This window comes from Tursiops truncatus, chromosome 13 (assembly GCF_011762595.2).
Source record: "Tursiops truncatus isolate mTurTru1 chromosome 13, mTurTru1.mat.Y, whole genome shotgun sequence".
NCBI classification, from domain to species: Eukaryota; Metazoa; Chordata; class Mammalia; order Artiodactyla; family Delphinidae; genus Tursiops; species Tursiops truncatus.
This window is the reverse complement of record NC_047046.1, coordinates 69062864-69080298: the sequence shown is the minus strand read 5'-3', so window position 1 is coordinate 69080298 and position 17435 is coordinate 69062864. Positions and strand designations below refer to the sequence as shown.

Sequence of the window (17435 nt, the reverse complement as noted above, 5' to 3'; positions counted from 1 at the left end):
TTGGAGGGATCTAAAAGAAAATTGACAAGAGTTAAGAAATCATTTTTTTTAAGGAATCATTTTTAACCTCAAATAAAAAGTTATCAATCAGCTCCCAACACACGTACCCAAGGAATCCCAAATAAAACTGGTATAGAAAATTATTTATGAAGAATGGTGCTTAAATAACCTAAAAGTTTTTAAATATCTCTTCAATTTGTAATTAGTCCCTAGTTAATTTATTACAAATGAAGCAACAAAGACAAAATACTTATACTTTTTGTTGAAAATGTCTCATGTAGCACTTTTTAACTGGCCAGATATCTATCAGGTTTCAAAGATAAGAATTACCTGATAATAGAGCTGCAAGAGGGCTGGGAGTTAACTCTTGGAGTTAACTCAGCCTTGTCATTTTAAGATTGAGGGAATTTGTGTCCAAAGAGGGGAAGCGATAAAATCAGCTGGGTGGTAGAACCCAGTTTCCTTTCAGTCTAATACCATCTCTATAATTAGCTTATTAACAGTGACTTTGTAGAAAGATGGACAGCCTAGTAGGAAGTCAAGCAAATGTCTTTTGAAAACAAAGTGAAACAAAGATATCAAAGACCTGGATTTGGAAAAGATCCTAGATATGATGCCTGAAGCCATCTGAGACTTACTGAACTTTCAGGGGCAAAGTCTGGGAGCCTGACTTTTTGGCCAAATGTCAAGTAATCTTTATTCAAACATGTTTGAGAAATAGTTTGCTAACCAATGATCCCAAGCATGCACATGCAGTGTCTTCATATCTTTAGGGAATAAAATTGTGTGTGTAAAGAAACTACAATTTTCTCAAATTAAAAAAATGGTAAGTTTTTAATTGCTTATTCCTTCAATAAGCACTACTGAGTCTCTGTTATACCCAAGCATTGTGCAAGAGGCTGAGTGCTCAATGGTGAATGAAAGAGTCAAGATTCCTGCTCTCTTGGAGTAAAACGTATACTGAATTATGTCTTAAAATATTTTTTGATCATTTCTAAAGTTCTCTTATAGATGCATTCTTTAGCTAAAAGTTTCCATTGGAATCCATGGAAGCAAAGTAAAATGGCCTTTAGATCTAGAGAATAAAAAAGGTGTGAAAAAATTAGGGAAGGGATTTATTCTAGGAAAGAGTAAAAGACAACGCTTTACCCCTCCATAGTGAAACTAAGGCAGTGAAACTATGGCTTCTGTGACAATAGAAGTAGAGGGATCATGTAGTTTATCACTCCAAACCAAAATACTTCTGAGAGCAAAAGGAAGCAGTATTAATAATTTAATTTTACAGAGACAACACTATCCCATGTAAACCAGGACATGTGGTCACTTAGCAATAAAGAACCCATGTGAGTTAGGAGATTCACTAGTACTAACCATGACCACTGGATAAGTCAATGCATTTAAAAATTGATTCAATATCTCTAGTGAACAAATATTCGATTAGAATACATAGTTTACTTGGGCTTTAAAAAAATCTAGTATGGTGTTGCAGTACTAACACACACACATTTATATTCTGCCCTGGAGTTCCAGAACCCCTGAGAAGGTAAAATTCCAGAGTGTGTATCATTAAGTCACTGACAAAATATCATCAAAGTCCCACCCTCATTGTCATTAGTTGATGAACTGTTTCAAGAGCCAAAGTAAATCGCTATGCACTTAAATCTTCAGCATAAATTTAGAACTTTATTTTCCCAAAGAATACTTTTTGTGCTTTTTTCACATCACAAACCAACAGCTAGAGAGCGGCACACCTGGATTACTACAACAGGCAAAGAAATACAGGCAACTCTCATTGGTATGCTGAATATCTCCTAGAAAAGCTCTTTGATATCTGCATAATGTTGAGTCAAAAAAATGTGGAAGTCTGTATTAATTGAGAGTGGTTGATGGTCTTTTAACAACTGGTAATTTTTTTTTGGCCAAAGAATGCAGAGCCTGTTACACTGTCATCTGTTATAAAATGAACCACACTGTAGTCTTAAAGATTACAACAAAATTAATTTATTGATCAAGTCACCCACTTCAAATACTTCCATGACTGAAATTTCACCGTGATCTGATATTAATCGAAACACCGATTTCTTGGATGGCTCTGAACCAAGATGGCGGACTAGAAGGATGTGCTCTCACTCTCTCTTGTGAGAACACCAGAATCACAACTAGTTGCTGGGCAATCATCGACAGGAAGACACTGTAACTCACCAAAAAAGATACCCAAAATCAAAAGACAAAGGAGAAGCCACAGTGAGACGGCAGGAGGGGCACAAGCACAGTAGAATCAAATCCCATAACTGCTGGGTGGGTGACTCACAGACTGGAGGACACACACTGCAGTGAAGGCTCTGAGCCCCACATCAGGCTTCCCAACATGGGGGTCCGGCAACAGGAGGAGGAATTCCTAGAGAATCAGACTTCGAAGGCTTGAGGGATTTGATTGCAGGACTTTGACAGGACTGGTGGAAACAGAGACTCCACTCTTAGAGGGCACACATAAAGTAGTGTGCACATCGGGACCCAGGGGAATGAGCAGTGACCCCAGGGGAGACTGAACCAGACCTACATGCTAGTGTTGGAGGGTCTCCTGCAAAGGCAGGAGGTGGTTGTGGCTTCCCAGACACTGGTAGCAGAAGTTCTGGGAAGCACTCCTTGGCGTGAGCCCTCCTAGAGTCCACCACTAGCCCCAACAAAGAGCCCAGGTAGTATCCAGTGCTGGGTTGACTCAGGCCAAACAACCAACAGGGAGGGAACCCAGCCCCACCCATCAACAGTCAAGTGGATTAAAGTGTTACTGAGCTCTGCCCACCAGAGCAACAGCCAGCTCTACCCACCACCAGTCCCTCCCATCAGGAAACTTGCACAACCCTCTTAGACAGCCTCATCCACCAGAGGGCAGACAGCAGAAGCAAGAAGAAGTACAATCCAGCAGCCTGTGGAACAAAAACCATATTCACAGAAAGATAGACAAGATGAAAAGGTAAGGGGCTATGTACCAGATGAAGGAACAAGATAAAACCCCCAAAAAACAACTAAATGAAGTGGAGATAGGCAACCTTCCAGAAAAAGAATTCAGAATAATGATAGTGAAGATGACCCAGGACCTTGGAAAAACAATGGAGGCAAAGAGAAGATGAAACAAATGTTTAACAAAGATCTAGAAGAATTAAACAACAAACAAACAGAGATGAACAGTACAATAATTGAAATGAAAACTATCCTAGAAGGAATCAATAGCAGAATAACTGAGGCAGAAGAACGGAAAAGTCACCTGGAAGACAGAATGGTGGAATTCACTACTGTGGAACAGAATAAAGAAAAAAAGAAAAGAAAAGAAATGAAGACAGCCTAAGAGACCTCTGGGATAACATTAAAAGCAACAACATTCATGTTATAGGGGTCCAAGAAGGAGAAGAGAGAGAGAAAGGACAAGAGAAAATATTTGAAGAGATTATAATCGAAAACTTCCCTAACATGGGAAAGGAAATGGCCACCCACGTCCAGGAAGCACAGAGAGTCCCATACAGCATAAACCAAAGGAGAAACACACTGAGACACATAGTAATCAAATTGGAAAAAATTAAAGACAAAGAAAAATTATTGAAAGCAGCAAGGGAAAAATGACAAATAATACACAAGGAAACTCTGATAAGGTTAACAGCTGATTTCTCAGCAAAACACTACAAGCCAGAAGGGAGTGGCATGATACACTTAAAGTGATGAAAGGGAAGAAACTACAACCAAGATTACTCTACCAAGCAAAGATCTCATTCAGATTCAATGGAGAAATCAAAAGCTTTACAGACAAGCAAAAGCTAAGAGAATTCAGCATCACCAAACCAGATCTACAACAAATGTGAAAGGAACTACTCTAAGTGGGAAATAAAAGAGAAGAAAAGGACCTACAAAAACAAACCCAAAACCATTAAGAAAATGGTCATAGGAAAATACATATCGATAATTACCTTAAATGTGAAGGGATTAAATGCTCCAACCAAAAGACACAGGCTTGCTGAATGGATGCAAAAACAAGACCCATATATATGCTGTCTACAAGAGACCCAATTCAGACCTAGGGACACATACAGACCGAAAGTGAGGGGATGGAAAAAAGATATTCCCTGCAAATGGAAATCAAAAGAAACCTGGAGTAGCAATACTCATATCAGATAAAATAGACTTTACAATAAAGAATGTTACAAGAGACAAGGAAGGACACTGCATAATGATCAAGGGATCAATCCAAGAAGAAGATATAACAATTATAAATATATATGCACCCAACATAGGAGCACCTCAATACATAAGGCAACTGCCAACAGTTATAAAAGAAGAAATCGACAGTAGCACAATATTAGTGGGGGATTTAACACCTCACTTACACCAATGGACAGATCATCCAAAATGAAAATAAATAAGGAAACACAAGCTTTAAGTGACACAATAGACCGGATAGATTTGATTGATATTTATATGACATTCCACCCCAAAATACCAGATTACACTTTCTTCTCAAGTGCGCATGGAACATTCTCCAGGATAGATCACATCTTGGGTCACAAATCAAGCCTCAGGAAATTAAAAAAAATTGGAATCATATCAAGCATCTTTTCTGACCACAAGCTAAGAGATTAGAAATGAATTACAGGGGGAAAAACGTAAAAAAAAACAAACACATGGAGGCTAAACAATACGTTACTAAATAACTAAGAGATCATGAAGAAATCAAAGAGGAAATCAAAAAATACCTAGAGACAAATGACAATGAAAGCACGACGTTCCAAAACCGATGGGATGCAGCAAAAGCAGTTCTAAGAGGGAAGTTTATAGCTATACAAGCCTACCTCAAGAAAGAAGAAAAATCTCAAATAAGCAATCTAACCTTACACCTAAAGGAACCAGAGAAAGAAGGACAAACAAAACCCCAGGTTAGCAGAAGGAAAGAAATCATAAAGATCACAGCAGAAAAAAATGGAAAGAAACAAAGAAAATAATAGCAAAGATCAATAAAACTAAAAGCCGGTTCTTTGACAAGATAAACAAAATTGATGAACCATTAGAAAGAACGGAGAGGACTCAAATAAATAAAATTACTTTACTGTACAATAATCTGGAATGGAAGAAATCATTGGGCAAGTGAAATGAACCACCACTAACCACACCAAAGACTGGTCTTCATCCAAAGAAGGTGATGTTGTGTATAAGGTGGAATTGGAAGGGAGTCCTTTATTATGAGCTCCTTCCGGAAAACCAAACAATTAATTCCAACAAGTACTGCTCCCAATTAGACCAACTGAAAGTGGCACTCGACGAAAAGTGTCCAGAATTAGTCAACAGAAAACGCATAATCTTCCATCAGGATAATGCAAGACCACGTGTTTCTTTGATAACCAGGCAAAAACTGTTACAGCTTAGCTGGGAAGTTCTGATTCATCCGCTATATTCATCAGACATTGCACCTTCAGATTTCCATTTATTTCGGTCTTTATAAAATTCTCTAAATGGAAAATATTTCCATTCCCTGAAAGACCATATAAGGCACCTGGAACAGTTCTTTGTTCAAAAAGATAAAAAGTTTTGGGAAGATGGAATTATGAAGTTGCCTGAAAAATGGCAGAAGGTAGTGGAACAAAAGGGGGAATACATTGTCCAATAAAGTTTTTGGTGCAAATGAAAAATGTGTCTTTTATTTTTACTTAAAAACCAAAGGCACTTTTTGGCCAACCCAATATTTCTCCTCTATCATTTCCATTCGCTAAACAAAGTTAATCAAAATGAAAGAAGATAAAACTTATCCAGACTTTTAAGAATATTTTATTTTCTGAATTAGATTTTCTAAGTTTTACATCAAAAATTTCCAATTAATAACTATATTCTTATTCTGTTTAGGGCAAAGTTAAAATTATAGAGCTTCCATATTCACAAGGAACAATTAATGCTGATTAACTTTTTAAAATCTATAGGACATTCTTAATAAGTAATTTGGTTGTCTGATAGACTGTAATTTATTACCAGCATGTTCTAAATGCAATTTATACAAAAGACTACTTCATCCAAAGTCATTTCCAGAACATAGTGACATCTGAACATAGCATGCATAATGGGAGACTATAACTTAGAATGAATGAATGGGCTGTGTCACGATGGGCCAGTAGGTCCTGAAAGCAGAGCTGAATTTCAATGCATCCTTTGCGTCTGGATTCACTAACATACACTATCTTCTGCCCCAATGTTTTGCCTTCCTCTCTATCTCCTAACTTGTCTTTATTCCAGTAAACAACTTGAATGAAATTTTTTTGTTGTCATTACCTCTTTTAACAATTTGCTGGATGATAGATTCAGGACAGGCCTTCAGCTGTGATCAGCTTGCAAAGGCTGATGTGCTCAGGAAGCCTGGAAGACTGTGAGAACATATCCTCAGCCACTCTGCTCCATAGGACACCAGCTGACCCAAAAGACACCCAAAATCCCAGTGGTCAGCACCATTCCTCTGATATCCTCCTAAAAATATCTGAAATGCAGTTTCTGTTCCATCAGCACATTTTCTTCTTTGTTTTCTGTATTACTAACAACTTTTTTACCTGATGCAGCTCTGGATTGCTTCTTACTAAAAAGAATAAAAACTTATTATGGGCAATTTTTAAAAAAATAATATATATATACATTTTATATACAGCAGGTTCTTATTAGTCATCAATTTTATACACATCAGTGTATACATGTCAATCCCAATCGCCCAATTCATCCCACCCCCACCACCACCACCCCCACCGCTTTCCCCGCTTGGTGTCCATACGTTTGTTCTCTACATCTGTGTCTCTATTTCTGCCCTGCAAACCGGTTCATCTGTACTATTTTTCTAGGTTCCACATATATGCATTAATATACAATATTTGTTTTTCTCTTTCTGACTTACTTCACTCTGTAAGACAGTCTCTACATCCATTTATCATTCATAAATTGAGGCAAAGTACAGGTGAGTACTCACTGAAGGTCTATAAACTTGTCGCTACACAAGTGTACAAAAGAAAGAGCAGAACTTTTTCAGCCTTCATTAAAAAGCTTTACCCTGTTCCATTCCACTGCATGACCAAGATCTGATAAGAATCTAGGAATAAAAATAAGCTGGAAAGGGACTTCCCTGGTGGTGCAGTGGTTAAGACTCCGCGCTCCCAATGCAGGGGGCCTGGGTTCAATCCCTGGTCGGGGAACTAGATCCCACATGCATACCACAACTAAGAGTTCGCATTCCACAACTAAGGAGCCCACGAGCTGCAACTAACGAGCCCACCTGCCGCAACTAAGACCTAGCAGAACCAAATAAATATATATATTTTTAAATAAGCTAACAAAGTCTCCTCTCCTTCCTGACAAGTTGTAAGGAAAGCAAATTATATATAATTTCACATAATATATAGGAAAGCAGGAGCAATGTTCAATAATGCTCTATTATCCTAGAGACTGGAATAGTGGAGAAGACAGACAAATTTGGAGGCACACAAGCTTGGTTTGAATTATACGTCTGCCATTTATGAGCTCTGTAACTTTGATATAGTTCTTACTTTCCTTTTTCTTTTTTGTTTTATTTTTACATTATACTTTTACTGTATTCTTTACGTTATGATGGGATATGATCATTATAATACATATTATATATCATTATAGTATATATTAAATAATACTAAAGTGTTAAGTAAAATCGAAATCTTTCTCCTGTTATAAATTTCCATCCATGAATACTCCTAAGAAATAACATTAATATTTTATGTATTTCTTTCCAGTCTTTCTTCTATAAATATACAAATATAGAAGGTAAATGAATAGGTTTTTTACCCAAAAAATAATTATACCAAATATATAACATAAGGCAACTTGATTTTTACCATGAACAGAATGTGGTAGACTTCTTTATATAACATTTCTTATAGATCTACTTCATTCCTGTATTTTGAGTGCTACATAATATTCAAAAGCATGAAAAATCTACAGTTTATCAAAAACATTCCGTTGATATACTGTGGTTATTTTCAATTTTTCACTATTACAAATAGCAATACAATGAACATCAATATTTGTTTAAAATATATTTCTACAAGTTAAATTGCTAGAACAGAGTATGTGCATTTCCCATTTTTTACAGGTCCCACTGAATTGACTTTTATAGAGTTTATATCAACAGCAGTATCAATCTTTTCATATTTTGCAAATCTGATGGGTGAAAAATCATATTATCTTTATAATGTTAATTTGTGTCTTTTTTAGAGAAATTGGCAACAGCAATATCATATGGATATATTGGCCATTTGTTATTTCTTCCACTGTAAATTGTCTGTTTATATACTTTTCCCACATGTCTATCATTTATTTCTTTTATTACTTATTATAAGTAACTTTTTTACGTGGCTGTGAATCCTTTTTCTTTTCTTTCAGCATAGTGGTTGAGAACAAGGATTCTGAAATTAAACTGATGGAATAAAATCTGACTTCTGACACTTTTTAATTATGTGCTCTTGTACCAGTTACTTAATCTTCCTGTGCCTATGTCCCTTCTTATGCAAATATTGATATTAAGAATACTTACCTCCTAGAATGTTGTTGAGAATTGAGCGACTACAGTTGAAAGTGATTTAACAATGCCTGGCACATAGCCATCACTCAATAAGCCCTAGTTATTATTTTGTTTCAAAAGACATGATTGTTAGCCTCAATTAATCTCAGTTTCCTCATCTATAGAATGAAATGATGAAACCTACATTATAGATTTATTGAGGAGATTAAATAAAACAATAGGACAGTAATAGATCCTCATAATATAACAGGCCTTTTAATCATCTTCCCTAAAAATTGTTAAATAACAGAGAATGTTACCACTTAGCTTCTGGCTGGATGTTTCTGCAGCTGCTACTTAAATAATGGTGAGAACTTATACTTCTTGAGCATTTCATACATGCCTGAGATCAAACTAACTGCTTCATGCATATGGTCTCATGTAATTCTCAACACCTATGAGGTAGGTACCGATATTATCTCAATTTTATAGACGAAGATACTGAGGTATATATAAATGTAAAACGTGCCCAAGGTCACATGTTGGTAAGTGGCAGAACAGAAATTAAAACCATAGAATCTGATTCCAGAGTTCGTGACCTTAACCACTATACTGTGTTGATCGCTTGACAGTGATAGATAGAACCCATGAGAGTTTTTTATTTTTGGTTTTAAAATAATAGATGAAGTCTCCAATTTTACATGTAATTTAAAAAGAGGAATAAAACATGTGCCATATTACTAGGTTTAAGTTTTCTGTGATTGTGATTGGTGATTGGTTGTGGTGATTGGTTTCCAATACAGAAATGTAACAACAGTATTTCCAAGTTAGATTAATTTTTGGCCCCCTATAAAATCTTACATGGTCATCAATTATCTTTCCTATGATGACAAGTCTACCAAATAACAAAATGGGAAAACAGAAAACCAATAAAATTTTTATAAATAATATTTATTTACAAATAAATTTTTACAAGTAAATTCTGAGCTTGCAATGAATTATCAAAATAATTCCCCTGTGTGTAGGATATGAGGAGTCTTATGTTGTGTTAAAGTGCCACCTGCAGCAAACATTGAAATATCTGCACAAAATGTGTATGTGGAACATTCTTCTCCGTGTTGATTTCAGTAGCAACTAATCCTTAACATTAAGTCTCCCTCCATCAGCCATAGTCCATTTGTACTCTGCAGTTATTTCCATTCACTATTATCAGCTTTTGGAATGCAGGGACTATGTTTAAAGGAAATGAGCCAGCTTTTTTTTTTTTTTTTTTTTGGCTGCATTGGGTCTTCATTGCTGAGCACGGGCTTTCTCTAGTTTCCGCAGGCGGGGGCTACTCTTCATTGCGGTGCATGGGCTTCTCCTTGCAGTGGCTTCTCTTGTTGCAGAGCACAGGCTCTAGGCGCACGGGCTCAGTAGTCGTGGCTCACGGGTTCTAGAGCACAAGCTCAGTAGTTGTGGCACATGGGCTTAGTTGCACCGTGGAACGTGGGATCGTCCCAGACCAGGGCTCAAACCGTGTCTCCTGCATTGGCAGGCGGATTCCTAACCACTGTGCAGATGGCATTTTTTATAACAGTTTTGTTTTCATTTTGCTATTGAAAAGTCCTTTCAGACCCCTTTGCAACATGCAAAAATGCACTCACATTAACTGATACATGAGGTGTGCTTCTGCTATTTTTCCTCTGCTTCACTTGGCAATTAAACGCATGATTTCCCTGCAAATGACTGTAATTTTCTGCTTCCATAATATTTATGTCAACTCCAGAGGAGCTGGGAGTTGTCATCCTGAAAACCTGACCATCTGAGGCAATGGCAGCAGCTTGTAATTTCATCTGTATCCACTAATTACTGGATGATCAGAACACCAGAAATAAAAAAAATTATATGGTGAAAAACCATAATATGTGCCCTCAGCTGGCTAGCTCAGAATTTGAAGCCATGTGCAAATGAGCACATAACTTTCTGAGTGATTTATTGCTGTTTTGGGATACATATTGAGCTTTGAAAATATTTCACTTGACCTAACTACGAACTTCAAGTTGAATATGACTGAAAGCACCACACAGATCTTGCCAAGAGGTCTGCAGAAGCAATTCTTTCTTGTGTCAAAAGGTATGATCAGAACACATGTTCTACAGAACTTGTCAACGAGATTGTCAGAACAAGGTGGCATTCAGTTGAGGGCAGAATTCATACACTGAAACATCTGTGATTATCTGTATTTCTGCCTTTGGGAATTATGGAAAGAATATGATGTGGGCTTTAAGCTTTCTTTGCATCCCAGAAAGTGCCAGCTCCCTCTTTTCACATATTCACCAGGCCTCACACGGTAACCTAGCCCAACTGCCTCATTCTGCTTATAAGGAAAGGGAGATGGAGCGAGGTCAACTTATTCTCCCTAAGTTATACATTTCAGTAGTAGCAGAACCAAACAGGAGTCCAGCCCCTTCATTCCAGCTCATTTCCACCTGACTACCCAAGGTCTGTGCTGTATTTGGGATTGGCCCCTTGCCTTGCTGGGGAGGATCACCTGGCTAGTTGCACAGGGCCTCCCTGACGTGCAGTGACTGCCCCAACCAACAAACAGACCCCAAGCTGTGGCCTAACAGCGCTCTTCCCTGTTCCACACCTTGTCCCACATCCCTAGGGTTCACTGACGTGGCAAATATTTAGTAGCTACTCACTACTCCACTAAATACACATGCATTGAGATTTACATTCTTCAGGCCCTGGAGATACAAAAATATGCAGTTAATTATTGTTCTTCACAGTAGTTACAGTCTATAAAGTCACTGCAAACACTGAATTAGAAACTACTGGGAGGATGACGGGAAGGATTCGGCAGCAATGACTGGAGGACGGACCCCGGGTGCTGGCCGCTGAGTCTGGGGTTTTGGATCCCCAAGCTGTGACAGTCTCTTCTTGTGAAAGTGCTTTGGAAAATTTAAAGAGGTCTCTAAGCTACAGGCTCTAGGTGCTCCAGCCAGGCATCAGGGCTGTGCTTCTGAGGTGGGAGAGCCAAGTTCAGGGCACTGGTCCACAAGAGACCTCCCAGCTCCACATAATATCAAACGGCGAAAATCCCCCAGAGATCTCCATCTCAACACCAACACCCAGCTCCACTCAATGACCAGCAAGCTACAGTGCTGGACACCCTATGCCAGACAACTAGCAAGACAGGAACACAACCCCACCCATTAGCAGAGAGGCTGCCTAAAATCATAATAAGGCCACAGACACCCAAAAAAATACCACCAGACGTAGACCTGCCCACCAGAAAGACAAGATCCAGCCTCATCCACCAGAACACAGGCACTAGTCCCCTCCACCAGGAAGCCTACACAACCCACTGAAACAACCTTAGCCACTGGGGACAGACACCAAAAACAACGGGAACTATGAACCTCCGAAAAGGAGACCCCAAACAGAAAGTTAAGCAAAATGAGAAGACAGAGAAATACACAGCAGATGAAAAAGCAAAGTAAAAACCCATCACACCTAACAAAAGAAGAGGAAATAGGCAGTCTACCTGAAAAAGAATTCAGAATAATGATAGTAAAGATGATTCAAAATATTGCAAAGAGTGGAAGAAATAAAAGAAATGTTTAACAAGGACCTAAAAGAACTAAAGAGCAAACAAACAGGGATGAACAACACAATAAATGAAATTAAAAATTCTCTAGAAGGGATCAATAGCAGAATAACTGAGGCAGAAGAACGGATAAGTGACCTGGAAGATAAAATAGTAGAAATAACTACTGCACAGAAGAATAAAGAAAAAAGAATGAAAAGAATTGAGGACAGTCTCAGAGACCTCTGGGACATCATTAAATGCACCAACATTCGAATTATAGGGGCCCCAGAAGAAGATGAGAAAAAGAAAGGGACTGAGAAAATATTTTAAGAGATTATGGTTGAAAACTTCCCTAATATGGGAAAGGAAATAGTTAATCAAGTCCAGGAGGCACAGAGAGTCCCATACAGGGTAAATCCAAGGAAAAACATACCAAGACACATATTAATCACACTATCAAAAATTAAATACAAAGAAAAAATATTAAAAGCAGCAAGGGAAAAATAAAAAATAACACAGAAGGGAATCCCCATAAACTTAACAGCTGATCTTTCAGCAGAAACTCTGCAAGCCAGAAGGGAGTGGCAGGACATATTTAAAGTGATGAAAGGGAAAAACCTACAACCAAGGTTATTCTACCCAGCAAGGATCTCATTCAGATTTGACAAAGAAATTAAAACCTTTACAGGGCTTCCCTGGTGGCACAGTGGCTGAGAGTCCACTTGCCGATGCAGGGGACATGGGTTCGTGCCACAGTCTGGGAAGATCCCACATGTCACGGAGTGGCTAGGTCCGTGAGCCATGGCCGCTGACCCCGCGCATCCGGAATCTGTGCTCTGCAACAGGAGAGGCCACAACAGTGAGAGGCCTGCGTACCGCAAAAAAAAAAAAAAAAAAAAAAAAATCCTTTACAGAAAAGCAAAAGCTAAGAGAATTCAGGACCACAAAACCAGCTTTACAACAAATGCTAAAGGAACTTCTCTAGGCAGGAAACACAAGAGAAGGAAAAGATCTACAATAACAAACCCAAAACAGTTAAGAAAATGGTTATAGGAACGTACATATTGATAACTACCTTAAATGTAAATGGATTAAATGCTCCAACCAAAAGACATAGACTGGCTGAATGGATACAAAAACAAGACCCCATATATATGCTGTCTACAAGAGACCCACGTCAGACCTAGGGACACATACAGAATGAAAGTGAGGGGATGGAAAAAGATATTCCATGCAAATGGAAATCAAAAGAAACCTGGAGTAGCAATTCTCATATCAGACAAAACAGACTTTAAAACAAAGATTATTACAAGAGACAAAGAAGGACACTACATAACAATCAAGGGATCGATCCAAGAAGAAGATATAACAATTGTAAATATTTATGCACCCAACATAGGAGCACCTCAATATATAAGGCAGATACGAACAGCCATAAAAGGGGACAACGACAGTAACACATTCATATTAGGGGACTTTAACACCCCACTTTCACCAATGGACAGATCATCCAAAATTAAAATAAATAAGGAAACACAAGCTTTAAATGATACATTAAGCAAGGTGGACTTAATAGACATTTATAGGACATTCCATCCAAAACAACAGAATACACTTTCTTCTCAAGTGCTCATGGAACATTCTCCAGGAGAGATCATATCTTGGGTCACAAATCAAGCACTGGTAAATTTAAGAAAACTGAAATCGTATCAAGTACATTTTCCGACCACAACGCTGGGAGACTAGATATCAATTACAGGAAAAAATCTGGACAATATACAAATACATGGAGGCTAAACAACACACTACTTAATAACCAAGAGATCACTGAAGATATCAAAGAGGAAATCAAAAAATACCTAGAAACAAATGACAATGAAAACACGACGACCCAAAACCTATGGGATGCAATAAAAGCAGTTCTAAGAGAAGTTTATAGCAATACGATCCTCCCTTAAGAAACAAGAAACATCTCAAATAAACAACCTAACTTTACACCTAAAGCAATTAGAGAAAGAAGAACAAAAAACCCCCCAAAGTTAGCAGAAGGAAAGTAATCATAAAGATCAGAATAGGGCTTCCCTGGTGGTGCAGTGGTTGAGAGTCCGCCTGCCGATGCAGGGGACACGAGTTCGTGCCCTGGTCTGAGAGGATCCCACATGCCGCAGAGCGGCTGGGCCCGTGGGCCATGGCCGCTGAGCCTGCGCATCCGGAGCCTGTGCTCCGCAACGGGAGAGGCCACAACAGTGAGAGGCCCGCGTACCACCAAAAGAAAAAAAAAAAAGATCAGAATAGAAATAAATGAAAAAGAAACGAAGGAAACGATAGCAAAGACCAATAAAACTAAAAGCTGGTTCTTTGCGAAGATAAACAAAATTGATAAACCATTAGCCAGACTGAAGAAGAAAAAAAAGAAGACTCAAATCAATAGAATTAGAAATGAAAAAGGAGAAGTAACAACTGAAAATGCAGAAATACAAAGGATCATGAGAGATTACTACAAGCAATTATATGCCAATAAAATGGACAACCTACAAGAAATGGACAAATTCTTAGAAATGCGCAAGCTTCTGAGACTGAACCAGGAAGAAACAGAAAATATGAACAGACCAATCACGAGCACTGAAATTGAAACTGTGATTAAAAATCTTCCAACAAACAAAAGCCCAGGACCAGATGGCTTCACAGGCGAATTCTATCAAACATTTAGAGAAGAGCTAACACCTATCCTTCTGAAACTCATCCAAAATATAGCAGAGGGAGGAACACTCCCAAACTCATTCTACAAGGCCACCATCACCCTGATACCAAAACCAGACAAAGATGTCACAAAGAAAGAAAACTACAGGCCAATATCACTGATGAACATAGATGCAAAAATCCTCAACAAAATACTAGCAAACAGAATTCAACAGCACATTAAAAGAATCATACACCATGATCAAGTGGGGTTTGTACCAGGAATGCAAGGATTCTTCAATATATGCAAATCAATCAGTGTGATACACCATATTAACAAATTGAAGGAGAAAAACTATATGATCATCTCAATAGATGCAGAAAAAGCTTTTGACAATATGCAACACCCATTTACAATAAAAACCCTCCAGAAAGTAGACATAGAGGGAACTTACCTCAACAATATAAAGGCCACATATGACAAACCCACAGCCAACATCGTTCTCAATGGGAAAAACTGAAACCATTTCCACTAAGATCAGGAAGAAGACAAGGTTGCCCACTCTCACCACTATTATTCAACATAGTTTTGGAAGTTTTAGCCACAGCAATCAGAGAAGAAAAAGAAATAAAAGGAATCCAAATCAGAAAAGAAGAAGTAAAGCTGTCACTGTTTACAGATGACATGATACTATACATAGAGAATCCTAAAGATGCTACCAGAAAACTACTAGAGCTAATCAATGAATTTGGTAAAGTAGCAGGATACAAAATTAATGCACAGAAATCGCTTGCATTCCTTTACACTAATGATGAAAAATCTGAGAGAGAAATTAAGAAAACACTCCCATTTACCATTGCAACAAAAAGAATAAAATATGTAGGAGTAAACCTACCTAAGGAGACAAAAGACCTGTATACAGAAAATTATAAGACACTGATGAGAGAAATTAAAGATGATACAAACAGATGGAGAGATATACCATGTTCTTGGATTGGAAGAATCAACATTGTGAAAATGACTGTAATACCCAAAGCAATCTACAGGTTCAATGCAATCCTTATCAAACTACCGCTGGCATTTTTCACAGAACTAGAGCAAAAAATTTCACAGTTTGTATGGAAACACAAAAGACCCTGAATAGCCAAAGCAGTCTTGAGTGAAAAAAAAAGCTGGAGGTATCAGGATCCCTGACTTCAGATTATACTACAAAGCTACAGTAATCAAGACAGTATGGTACTGGCACAAAAACAGAAATATAGATCAATGGAACAGGATAGAAAGCCCAGAGATAAACCCATGACATATGGTCACCTTATCTTTGATAAGGGAGGCAAGTACATATAGTGGAGAAAAGACAGCCTCTTCAATAAGTGGTGCTGGGATAACTGGACAGCTACATGTAAAAGAAGGAAATTAGAACACTCCCTAACACCATACACAAAAATAAACTCAAAATGGATTAAAGACCTAAATGTAAGGCCAGACACCATCAAACTCTTAGAGGAAAAGATAGGCAGAACAGTCTATGACGTAAATCACAGCAAGATCCTTTTTGACCCACCTCCTAGAGAAATGGAAATAAAAAGAAAAATAAACAAATGGGACTTAATGAAACTTAAAAGCTTTTGCATAGCAAAGGCAACCATAAACAAGACGAAAAGACAACCCTCAGAATGGGAGAGAATATTTGCGAATGAAGCAACTGACAAAGGATTAATCTCCAAAACATACAAGCAACTCATGCAGCTCAATATCAAAAAAACAAACAACCCAGTCCAAAAATGGGCAGACCTAAATAGACATTTCTCCAAAGAAGATATACAGATTGCAAGCAAGCACGTGAAAGAATGCTCAACATCAGTAATTTTAGAGAAATGCAAATCAAAACTACAATGAGATATCATCTCACACTGTTCGGAATGGCCATCATCAAAAATTCTACAAACAGTAAATGCTGGAGAAGGTGTGGAGAAAAGGGAACCCTCTTACACTGTTGGTGGGAATGTAAATTGGTATAGCCACTATGGAGAACAGTATGGAGGTTCCTTAAAAAATAAAAATAGAACTACCATACAACCCAGCAATCCCACTACTGGGCATATACCCTGAGAAAACCATAATTCAAAAAGAGTCATGTACCACAATGTTCACTGCGGCTCTATTTACAATAGCCAGGACATGGAAGCAACCTAAATGTCCATCAACAGATGAATGGATAAAGAAGATGTGGCCCATATATACAATGGAATATTAGCCATAAAAAGAAATGAAATTGAGTTATTTGTAGTAAGGTGGATGGACCTAGAATCTGTCATACAGAGCAAAGTAAGTCAGAAAGAGAAAAACAAATGCTGTATGCTAACACATATATATGGAATCTAAGAAAAAAAAATGGTCATGAAGAACGTAGGGACAAGACGGGAATAAAGACACAGATTACTAGAGAATGGACTTGAGGATATGGGGAGGGGGAAGGGTAAGCTGGGACAAAGTGAGAGAGTGGCATGGACATATATACACTACCAAATGTAAAATAGATAGCTAGTGGGAGGCAGCCGCATAGCACAGGGAGATCAGCTTGGTGCTTTGTGACCACCTAGAGGGGTGGGATAGGGAGGGTGGGAGGGAGAGCG

At 38.1% G+C, this 17435-nt stretch overlaps 1 protein-coding gene across 1 annotated transcript in view; it reads right to left on the bottom strand.

The window, feature by feature from the left end:
- Positions 1 to 17435, bottom strand: part of LOC141276208 (uncharacterized) — a 95499-nt gene that overhangs the window by 19436 nt on the left and 58628 nt on the right. The gene's annotated exons all lie outside the window — the stretch shown is intronic.